An 11,394-nucleotide genomic window follows, 5' to 3' on the forward strand; every position below is an offset into this window, starting at 1 on the left:
GAGGAGAGCAAGTGTCAGCCAGGCGTGCACCTGGGGATTTCACGTTACTTGAAGGAATCGCGCGTGTCAGGGATCGAAATTCGTTCCAGGGGGAATTTATTGAGTCCGGTTTTGCGAGACGGGGATAAGTGAAACTACGAAACTGTTCGCTTGACGCGGAATTGGAACGGGAAAAAGTTTCACTCAACTGGCGCCAGAGGCATGCCGATGTTGCATGGAGGTATTAATAACGTTTCGTGATTGACTCTATTCAAAATCATACTTCACCTCCATACGTACAAAGCGAGTGAAATTATCGCGTATTCATAAAGATTGAAAATTTTACCAAATTTTTATTTTCCTCGCCCGTTTCAATGCCGTTATTTAAAAAATTACCGAAAATCATTGTCTTTTGAAACCTCGAAGTTAAAGTTAATTAATCAGTCAATTGGTAGTCGAGCTTTCAAGATTACTTGATTACTTTTTTACTCTCGCAAGCTATGATTACTTCACCAAGAATTCAAGCGAGCGAAATATGAAAATTGTATTTTTCATTACGAATCGTTTTTAAACGGTTTAAGAATCACGGTAAAAAAACATTTTTTATGTCCAATTTTACACTCTCGTTTTCAGATCACCTCTAATGATATTTTGCATCCCTTTCGAATGAATCATAGAAACAAAAAGTGAAAGGATTTGAGTGTCGTTTGTGCCTACAATAAAAAGAAAAACTCCTCAGGTACAGCAGAATTTCCCATTTTAATGTCAACTCAACGACTTTTAATTAATTTCCGAAGAATTCCGAAAGCACTTGAGTAAAAATATTTATGTGTAATTCACTGGATTTCGCACAGTTTATTTCAAAATACCAATTACGTCAAAACATTTCAGACGATGTATCGTAAGATTTCATTACTTTAACTTGAATGCTTGAATGAAGGTATTTTGAAAGAATTCAGTCACCCGTCTGTGTTACAAAGATTTCATGAGACTCGTTTAGTCCACAATTCTAAAATTGTACAAAACGTTACAGAATTCATAAGACAATTTCATGAAATTTAAATTTCCAAATTATTATATTTTCAAGACCAAATCAAGTATTTCATGAGGTTTCGTGTACCTCGAGTAAAACCAGCGAGTAAAGTGACAAAAAAAAAAAAAAAAATTGAAATTCAGGTAACGTAGATTGTCTGTAAAAAATATATCTATATAGATATCTATAATATCTATACCTCCATGGTTCATTTTGCCACAAAGTAGCAGATGCTTGTAATTCTGACCTGCATAGTTCAAGTTTGCGGAACTTTGGTATGAGGGTATGAGTTACCGTGACTTCGAAGGCTGTCAAACCCGATGGATTGCAGTCTGCGGGCTTGGATCTTGGCAACAATTTTGTCTCTCCGAACAACTAACAAGTTGTAAGTGCCACAAGAAACGTGGAGGAGAGATATGATGTGATGTACAGGGTGAGTCAATCGAAACTCCTAGAATGGGAGGAGCTTAGTTGTCTTAATATCAAAGTAAGGTTCGAAGTCTACATATATACAGCTATTCAGTGGTAATGAGAAATGAAGTCTCGATATAACAACGAGTGAGAGATGACAAGACAAGACAAAACGAATCTAGTTATTGACATTTTGTGCTGTCGTCTGTCCTTTGTTGTCATCTTGTCATCTTCATTATTGTTTCTCATTTATAGTGGTTACCTACATTTAGACTTCTGACCTTACTTTGATGTCCATTCCTTCCATTTCCGGTGTTTTAATTGACTTACTTTGTACTACTACAATATTTTATGCCCTACTAGTAAACGTTGGGGCAAACTGAAAGAGCCTGTACAAAAATCAGTACTTAACCTAAAAACAGTGCTACAAAATATGCAGTTAAATTAATAATAACAGAACCATTAGTCGAAATAGTAATGACGAACTAGAATACTAGATAATAACTACTTTTGCTTTTCACTGAAACTTGAATTTTTAATAATTTTCCTAGTACAAAATGACTCAATTAAATAAGCTCCCGTATTAAGCACTGTACCATGGATCACAATACGTAACAAATACAAAACACTAGTCAATAGCATGACCATTTCATGATATCACTATTAAACATAGTTAGACAGTAACAAAACACTTGATATACATCTGGGTTTAAGGGGTAATACGACTCTAGGATTTTGGAAAATTCTATTCTTTTTGCTGCAACAATATTTTAATGTGATGTAAACAATATCCAGTTGATCCTATAGTGAAAAAAGTTTTTTTTAAAAAGGCTCACTTCGCGAAATCACTTTTTTTGAAACTGGAAGGACAGATTACTTGAACCCTGTTAGATAGATCGATTTAAATTTTCTACAGTAGCTTAACGCTTACATTCTCTATGAAACTAGGTAGCAGTTTTTTTATTTGATGTAAACTTTTTTTGTTATAAACAATTTACCGCTTATTTTTTGGCCAAAAATCGAGTGATTTTTTGAAAATTGCACCATTTCTACCAAATTAGATTTACAAAAAAAAAAAAAAAACGCTACGTAGTTTTTATAGGCAACAGTACATGGATTATTATTTTATTTGTTTCTTTTGTCAGGTCTTATACTTTACGAGAAATCCGTCCTTCCGTGAAAGAGTTTTGAAAAAAAGCGATTTCACAGATTGGCTCTGTCAGCGCGATTTTGCATCAAAATGATGAAGAAAATTTTTTTTTTCCATACTTCAATATGAAATCCCATTCCTTTTTCCATACTCCTAGAATAAATGGTCAAATTTAGGCCTTTTTTATGGCCGTTAGAGCGGTGTTACCCCTTAATTAGCCAAAAATATTAACAATATTTTTAAGACACTAGAATTAACAACTATGATTAACGACCTAGGAAAAAAATAGATCCAGATTAAGAAAAACAAAATGCTATATAATAGTTTTGGTCGATACAGGCCTCTAACCCATGGCAATGATATCAAGTTCGAGTAGATTCGAACAGAGCCGAGCCTTAAAAAGCTCAATCCTTGGAAAGAGAGGGAAAGGAAGAAAAATATCCTGATCGTCTGTTTGTTTGGTCACTTTATTGCTTGTTGTGGCGACAGTGTTTACACTGAGAATGGTTTACCAACGTGACACGAACCGCAGAGGAATTGATTAAGCGACGTGACGGATGGATGGATGGGTGGATGGATGGATGGACGAGTGGATGTCGCGGGATCACCGCGTGAATTAGAGATTTACGGTAATTATTTTTATAGAAAAACCTAATCAACGAAAGTTTCTGAAAACTTACTGCAGCAAACTATTATTAATCAGGATTCTATGAAAAGTTATTCACGCAAGTTTTTCACTTTGGATTTTCTCCTATTTCCGCAAGCTCAGAGATCTAATTGCCAGAGTTTTGCGTTTGCTCTAAGGATTATACGAGTATCATACATTCCACCAACATTCGTAGCTCGAATGGAATAGAAAAAACTGTCCATCCATCACAGAAATAAAAATATTTTCATAACCTCAAAAAAAGAAATCTGTTGTTTGAAATAATGTTTTTTCAATATTGCGCAGCAATCGTTTGAAAAGATGTGTCCCGAATTCATTCGGTATAACAAACGTTTAATCTCACTGGATTTGTGTAGTGAGTTCAAGGCTTTGGTTGGGTATAAACTCGAAGTAGAAACACATCAAAAGCTAATTGGCAGGTAAAAAACTCGTCGGGGGTCGTTGATCTTCTGAAGGTACAGTCGAGCGAGGGTTTAGAGAAGGTTCAAACCTTGTAGGTACCCGCCACATACGTATAATACAAACACGAGAAGGGAAGACTGGCGATTAAGAATAAACGTGACCTTACGTGTGTATGCAACACAGTTTATATTTCACTGACAGGCCGAACACACATGTACACACGTGAATGTATATAGTCATGGGGATTTTCCGGCGTGGTCAGAAACGCCGCAAACATCCCTTAAGCCCCCGTTTCGAAGTAACCTTAGCGGTCTCGTCCACGGATCAAGAGCTCTACTCTACATCCGGGAAGTAAGATAAATTGGAAAAATATTCAAAGTATAATTTCTGAGAGTAAACTTTGAACCCTCGGTAGCTGAATCCACCGCGAAATTTGACAAGTCCGAATGCTTGTTTCGTACTTGTTCAGCAACTTGGAATGTCGTATGATTTTTGTAGTAGAAAAAAAACCGTTAATCAGTTAAACACGAAGGAATGGGATTATTTCGGTCAACTTATAGTCGTTTGATTCAACTAAATGCTGACAAAATAGAAATTTGAAAAAAATCCGTTTTTTTTTCTTCACATTTTCAAAGTTTAGACCTTTGAGAATAAGCCTCTGAGAAGATTTTTGGAAATTCAAATTATTTTCGGAGTTAAAGTTATTTTTCTGACGCACCAAGTAAATCGGTCCAGCCGGAACAAATCTTTAAACACGTTTTTCTCGAAACTACTTTTTTTGAACTGGTCGACATGGTATCTCAAGTTCTATTCGAACGATTCTTTTGAAATTTGGTGGAAATCTTCTTCACATATCCCTCTATAGTTTGACCCTAGGATTTAGAAAATTTTTTTTTCATCTTGTCACCATTTTGTGAATTTTTCTTTTTTTTTCTTTTCCCAAGGAATGAACCATAGCCACCTCTTTACTAATTAAGAATTTTTCAAATTTTTTTGTTCCAGGCTACTGCAAACTACTTTTTTTTATACCCCCCACTTCACCATCCTATGACTCAGCAAGTTTTTGATTTTTTTTTGTGTGCTTAAAATGTCAATAAATATTATATAAAAAAATGGATGGTAAAAATGTTCTTCCTTTTTTTTTCTATCTTATTTCAAAAAATACCTTAAATTTAGGCCTCTGGACCAGAACATGCGAGTTTGTTGTGAAACAATACATAAAGTTCAAATGAAATAATGTTTAGTTGATTCAATTTCGGAAACACATTAAATCTCGTTCACTCGAATCAATACTTCACTCGTTCGCGACGAGAAAGACTTTCGTTGAATCAAGGAATTCGCTTGACCAAATCATTTTGATAAACTAACTAAATCATATTTAGAACAAATAAAGGATACCAGATTCAAGTGAATATTCCAAAAAAATCTATTTTCTTCGTTCAAGAATTCCTTCTCACTCCGTGTATATTACAGGAAATAAACGAAAACCGATGAGAAAATACAAAGAACTATTCGAATCGAAAGTAGTCTACGAAATCGGTGATTTTAAAGCTTGATTTCATTCATTAATTTTCGCTTTTTTCTTGTTTATTCCACCTCCGGTATTTATCGAGCTGTAACTAAAGAAGGGCGGATAAAATGAGGGAAGGGATGGAGGGGCGGAGAGGGGGGGGGGGGAGGGTAGAAAAAAGGAAAAAACCGCTTTTATAGGCATTCGACTGACATTATTGGATTGCCTTTATTGTAACCTTGGACAGTGAGAAAAATTTAACACATAGTTTATTTCCGATTCCTTTCACTCAATCGATAAATTATTTATCGAACCGTGTAACGGATTAGATTGTCATTAGTTAAGCTGTCGCGATACCAGTTGCGAAGGAACAAAGTGTGACGTGTATTTCTGTGTTGGGGAACGTTGGCGAGGAACAAATCGAGTGAAAGACTAATAATAGTGAGATACGTAGGGCAGTTCGGCGGTTCTGGATTTAGTTCCGATTTCCGCCACAAGAGGGTGGGACAAAAAGTTTTCAGAAAATGAGGAAAAGTTTTCTAGAAAGAAAAATAAGGTTTTCGAAAGTGAAAAAAAGTTTTCCAAAAAAGTAAAAATTCCCATTTGATTAACGTGTAAAAAAAAGTTTTCGAAAACTTTTTTTCACGCCCTGTTGAGTGATAGTTCGAGTAAGAAAAATACAATATTTAACGACAAAGTTAGGGTGCAATCATGAAAAATTCAAACAATTGGAAATAAACACTATGGTGGGCCGGAAATCCAATTGTTGAGAAATTTTTTTATTGATGTCGAAAATGTTGTTCATTATGCTTGAAAAAAAAATCTGTACAAAAGCGAAAAATTTTGGGTCGACATCTTAGGCTCGCCAAAGTTTATCGAGGTTCAAAGTGTTTTCTAAAATTTTTTTCCTAATTTATTTCAATCGGAAATTTGATTATCTATAATAAAAAAAAGTCCTCATATCAAATCATGTCGGACTGATCAAGCAATTTTAGTGAAAAAATTGTCATTTTCGTTCACAAATATATTATTCATGGGTGCAAAATAATGGAAAAATAATTCATTTTATAAGAAATTCAATTATCTACAAAATCATCGGCGTATAAAATTGTTTACTATTGCTAGTTTTTGTGATAATCGCAATTTTAATGAAAAAATTGCGATTTTAATCCGCTAATTAATATATTTTTTACAGCCGAAAATGAATTAACAAATTGCGTTTTATTTAGAAAATTTCGTTTTCTATTAAAAAAAAAGTCCTCGCATCAAATCACGTTACATTGACAGTTTTTTAAATAATCTCAATTTTACTGAAAATGGTTATTTCAAATTTCTTATTGTTTTTTTTCTATAAAATTCTCTACAAAAGACTTCTTGAGCTTAATTTTATAAAGGTTCTAAGATATTTAACAGAATGCAGACGACTAATAACAGTTTGTTTTTTTTTTTTTTTTTTAGAAGTAAATATTATTTACTTAGTAAAGTAAAAGTAACTAAGTAAATATTTAGCAGTAACAAAGTAAGAACTTTGACCCAAAATTTTCCGCTTTTGCACATATTATATTTTTCCAAGCATGATGAACACAATTTTCGGTATTAATAAAAGAATTTCTAAAACAGCGGATTTTCGGTCCATCCTAATAAACATATAGATTTGCTGTAATGAAACTATTGACTAGTTTGTATTTCGACTACACTTTCAATGTCGTTTCAGTCAGCTTTTGAAGCTAGCAAACGCGTTTCAATTATCGAGTTTCAGGAAGTGCAATCGTGTAATTAAATCACGTAACGTTCAAGTAGTTGGAAACGCTTGAATCGATTGCTAGGAAGTCAGTATCAATTCCGTGATTGAAAATCAGCTGTTTATTGCATAAAGAAATGTGGCAATTTACACAAAGTAACCACATTTTAGCAGAATAAAATTTGAAATAATGTAGGGACCTGAGGAATTTATCAGAGTTTCGCGTACTGGTAATAGTTATGTAACGAATATTTTGCGAATGTTACTGTCAAAAATGCTTCATATTTTGCTTACAAAAATTGTGAATGTAATATCAAATAAGACAATAAACATTAATTTGATAACCACTTTTTATTATAAGAATTTGTCCTCACGTTTGAATCACACTCTAACCTCAAAATGAATTTGTTTCTGTGATCAATTTGTCGTTAAATAATCAAACAAAAAATCTCCTGAGTTCGGATCAGCTCGGCAATTTCTAGAATAAGATGCAATCGACGCTAATCTGTGCGTGCGACTTGCATGGTGTCAGCCATTTAAGTCAATCAATTGTCAACTTTTAGCCATAGAGAAATAGCGCGAGATTCAAAAATGTGTATTTGCATTCTTGAATACTAAAAAATTCACATTCGTTACATCACTAACTGATTATAATTATAACTACATGGCTTTGGGCAGACGGAGTAATTACAATAACATAGAGATTCATGTGTCTTCAACGGCGGGTATTCACGCGGTAATGGACGTTACGGTTTTGTATAATTACACTCGCGGCGGTGGGAATTCATTAGCAATTAATCAACTGACACAAGCTGAGCTGTCAGCTAAGCAAACTGGGCGTGGTCTTTTATATTTGGTTTATTCCAACAAGTGAAAAAATAGACCGAATTTCAGATGTTCTTGGATTTCTTCAGGCTACGTTTCACAAATTTTTTGCAATAAATCGTCGATCACCTCATATTGAAAAAAAGAAAAAATGGCTTTACGAAGATAAATATAAAAATTCAGATTTTAACTGATCTCCGCAAATTTCACAAGAATGGAATAAATTTCTTTCTTCGAATGAACTGTTGAAGTTTTAATAAATTTTTAAACTTGTCATATCGTCGATATTAAGATAAATGCGATTCATCTGTAGAAACTGCTGTCCAAAGTTTGTATGGAAATATAATTTTTTCGAATGATAACGGGCGTGTTTTATGCATATATGCACATACCTGCAATGCATGCAAAATGATTCTGTTACGTAGCTGACGACGCGTCGAAGAAAACGTGACAAGCATTATTTCCGCCTTCGAAACACCTGCCACCGTCGCGTCGTATCTTTAAGAGCGTGAAGCTTCAGGGTTTGATGGCTCGTCATTTCCGGGTTCTGTACACGGTGCTCGACATCCGGGCGTTCAGAAATTTTATTTTGCTGCTTATTTATTTTACTGGCATCATTTTTATTTACGAACGACGTGCACTTTATATTCACCTCATATATTTCATCCGTTCATTATCGTCTTTGTTACTTATCGTTTCAAAATGGAAACTCTAAATCTATGCAATCAATTACGATACACAGTTGAATGCAACATACCTATACTTGCAGTGATACATACTGGATGTTTACAAGTAAACGCCGAAGTATGTTGAGTTGCCTACCATTGACGGGAACAAATATCGGTAATACAGACCTACTGAGTTATCGGTAAGTAGTGTGTCCCGCCTTTTTTCACTACTTTTTATTTATTAAACTACATTTCTGGTAACAACTGCCGAGTTCTTTGGTTCCACATGGTCCCTGAAATATTTCCAAGAGTAAAAAAAAATATTGTAAAAATAACACATGTGAACAAATGGTCGAAACTCGTACTTTTTTCACGAAAAAAAGCATTTTCCGCTAATCTAGCATGATAATCCGAATGCCAATTTTTATACAAATGTAATACACGCCAAATTTTTTCTCGTTGTTTTTGTTTGTCCACCATATTGGGACTGCAGTTTTGAATTTTAGAATTTCGAGTTCAGATTCATAATCACTAAGCTCGAAAGCTCATATGTACAAAATTTCAAGTGAATCGCATGTAAGGAAAAATGTACGCATGAAAGGATTTAAGTACTTATATGACTTGACTTGACTAAATTGATAATCGGTAGTCCTGTTTTACCGACATTTGTTATCCTGAGTGGTAGGCAACCCAACATACTGCGGCATTGAATTGGTAGCACCTTGTATGAATGAATGATGAATAAAATAAATACTAATCAGGGATAAATTATTCACACATAATAAAAAAATAATTCTTCTGAGTCTCTATGATACCAGACTATTCGCTTTAAACCTATTAAACAATTTACTACTCCTCCAAAAGCTATCGAATCGTGGATCCAATTATTGACTAAAATCTAATACCAGCAAAAATTGAGTCCGTCTTATTATTAAATTCAGGTCGTTTAACATATTGAATACCATTGACTCGCACTTTTCATTTCTTTCTTCCCATTTTTCGACCCTGCAAATGTTCGCGAAACTGTTAAGTATGTAGTTCATTCTCATGAAAGTAGTAAATTCTGCCTCAAAATATCCACTGTGTCTTAATCTTTTCACTTCGTTGACGGCCTTTTGTCACTAATTCGGTTTAGAGTCGTTTCTACCACATTTCGACGCTGCAGTCCGATCGTTGCTGCATTGTTGTGCGTCACAAAGCCCAGCTTGACCTCGTTTCGCCCAATGCCTGCATTCTTTCTAGAAACCTGAGTGTTGTAATTTCAATCTACAATTGTCCAACTTCACAAAGGCGTAACTATGAAAATTTGTTAAACTTGCATAGCTTACACAGATTTTCTTACTTGTTCACTTGCCATAAAAATATAATAAGCAGTAGAACAAACAAAAAGCACGCGGGGATGATTCCAATTCTCAAAATTATCACAACCTGCAGCTAGGAGAATGAAAACTGACGGCAAGAATAAAATTCAAGATTGTTGCCAGTTGAAGTAGGACAAGTACAAGTACTTGAAGTCCCATAAAGCTAATGAAGACCGCGTATCAGACCTTTGGGACTTCGTGAAATATCATAAAATCGCATCAACTTTCACAAAACGCATGAATAGCCCAGTCGAATTATACCAAAAAAGGGGTTGACCCGGAAAAAATTGTAAGCAGCGATTTTACTTCGGAAATCATTGTGGAGAAGGGGGGGGGGGGGGGGGGGGGGGTCACTGGCAGTCTAGAATTCGAGTTTCGAGATTGGCAACCCATTTCTTCAGCCACCATATTGAATTTAGTGAATAACTCGTCTATTTTCAATTTCACACGAAAAATGGTAATCACTAAAATTGTTTAAAATTAAATTTCCTACAATTTTGTTTCAGATCAATTTTTCCCTAGAATCGATATTTTCGATTAAGACCCGAAAAGAGGGGGTGAATTTTTTTTCCGAATGAATTTTTTTTATTCCAAACCACTTCGTTAATAAACATTTTTCATATAAAATTGAAAATAAACGCGATAATGCAATAATACAATTTTACCCCCTCTTTTCGGGCCTTAATCAAAAAATATCGACTCTAGAGAAAAATTGATAAGAACCAAAATTGTATGAAATTTAATTTGGTAATTACCATTTTTTGTGGGAAATTGATAATAAACGAGTTATTCAGCAAATTCAAGATGGCGGCTGAAAACATAGGGTGCGAATCCCAAAAACTGAAATGTAGACTGCCAGTGCCCCCCCCCCCCCTCCCCCACCAACGATTTCCAAAAGAAAATTGCTACTCACAATTTTTTCTGGGTCAAATCCTAATTCGACTGGGCTAAAATCTGTTATCACATTCTGCCAAGTCTCGTGAAATCTTTGAAATATATCGTATAAAGCATGAAATAATTTAAAGCTTGTAAGTACACATCGTGATAATCTCGTGTGCGTTTTATCAGGTTTTATTCAAAATCCTGGAGTACTTCTGCAGGTAATGAGTTAGAATCCCAGCATCTCCATCCGTCTCCTTCTCTCCTCTGGTCTTCACGTTTTCCCATCTCACCGTCATCGGGCGGATCGAGTCGCTGGGAACTCTGCATGCATTACGTCGATTCGTCTCGACGTGGCCGAAACGACTTAAGGTGAAGATAATCCGATACTTTGTATGCATTAGCATGATTTGGTATTTTCGCAAACTCGGGATGGGTGGTATGATTATATGCAGTCGCGATATGCATCAGCCGGAGTGCATGCAAAGTAGATTCGTCAACGATTTATACTTCATCTGACGATAGGAATTATATCGCCTGTATGAATACATTTTCATTTAATTTAAAACGAAAGATTGACTGCTAATTCGATAAATTTTTCCTATAATTCTACATTTGAATAAAATCTAAAAAGATAATCAGCCCTGTGATAAAAATCGAACAAAAATACTGGCGTGGATACTTGGAATTTCTTCAATTCTTCAAGGGTTCAGCTTTTTTACTTGGCACTGTAAGCGTTAAATTAGGGGAACTTAGGAAGTACTCGTC

The sequence above is a fragment of the Diprion similis genome, chromosome 13, assembly GCF_021155765.1.
Source record: "Diprion similis isolate iyDipSimi1 chromosome 13, iyDipSimi1.1, whole genome shotgun sequence".
Taxonomy (NCBI): domain Eukaryota; kingdom Metazoa; phylum Arthropoda; class Insecta; order Hymenoptera; family Diprionidae; genus Diprion; species Diprion similis.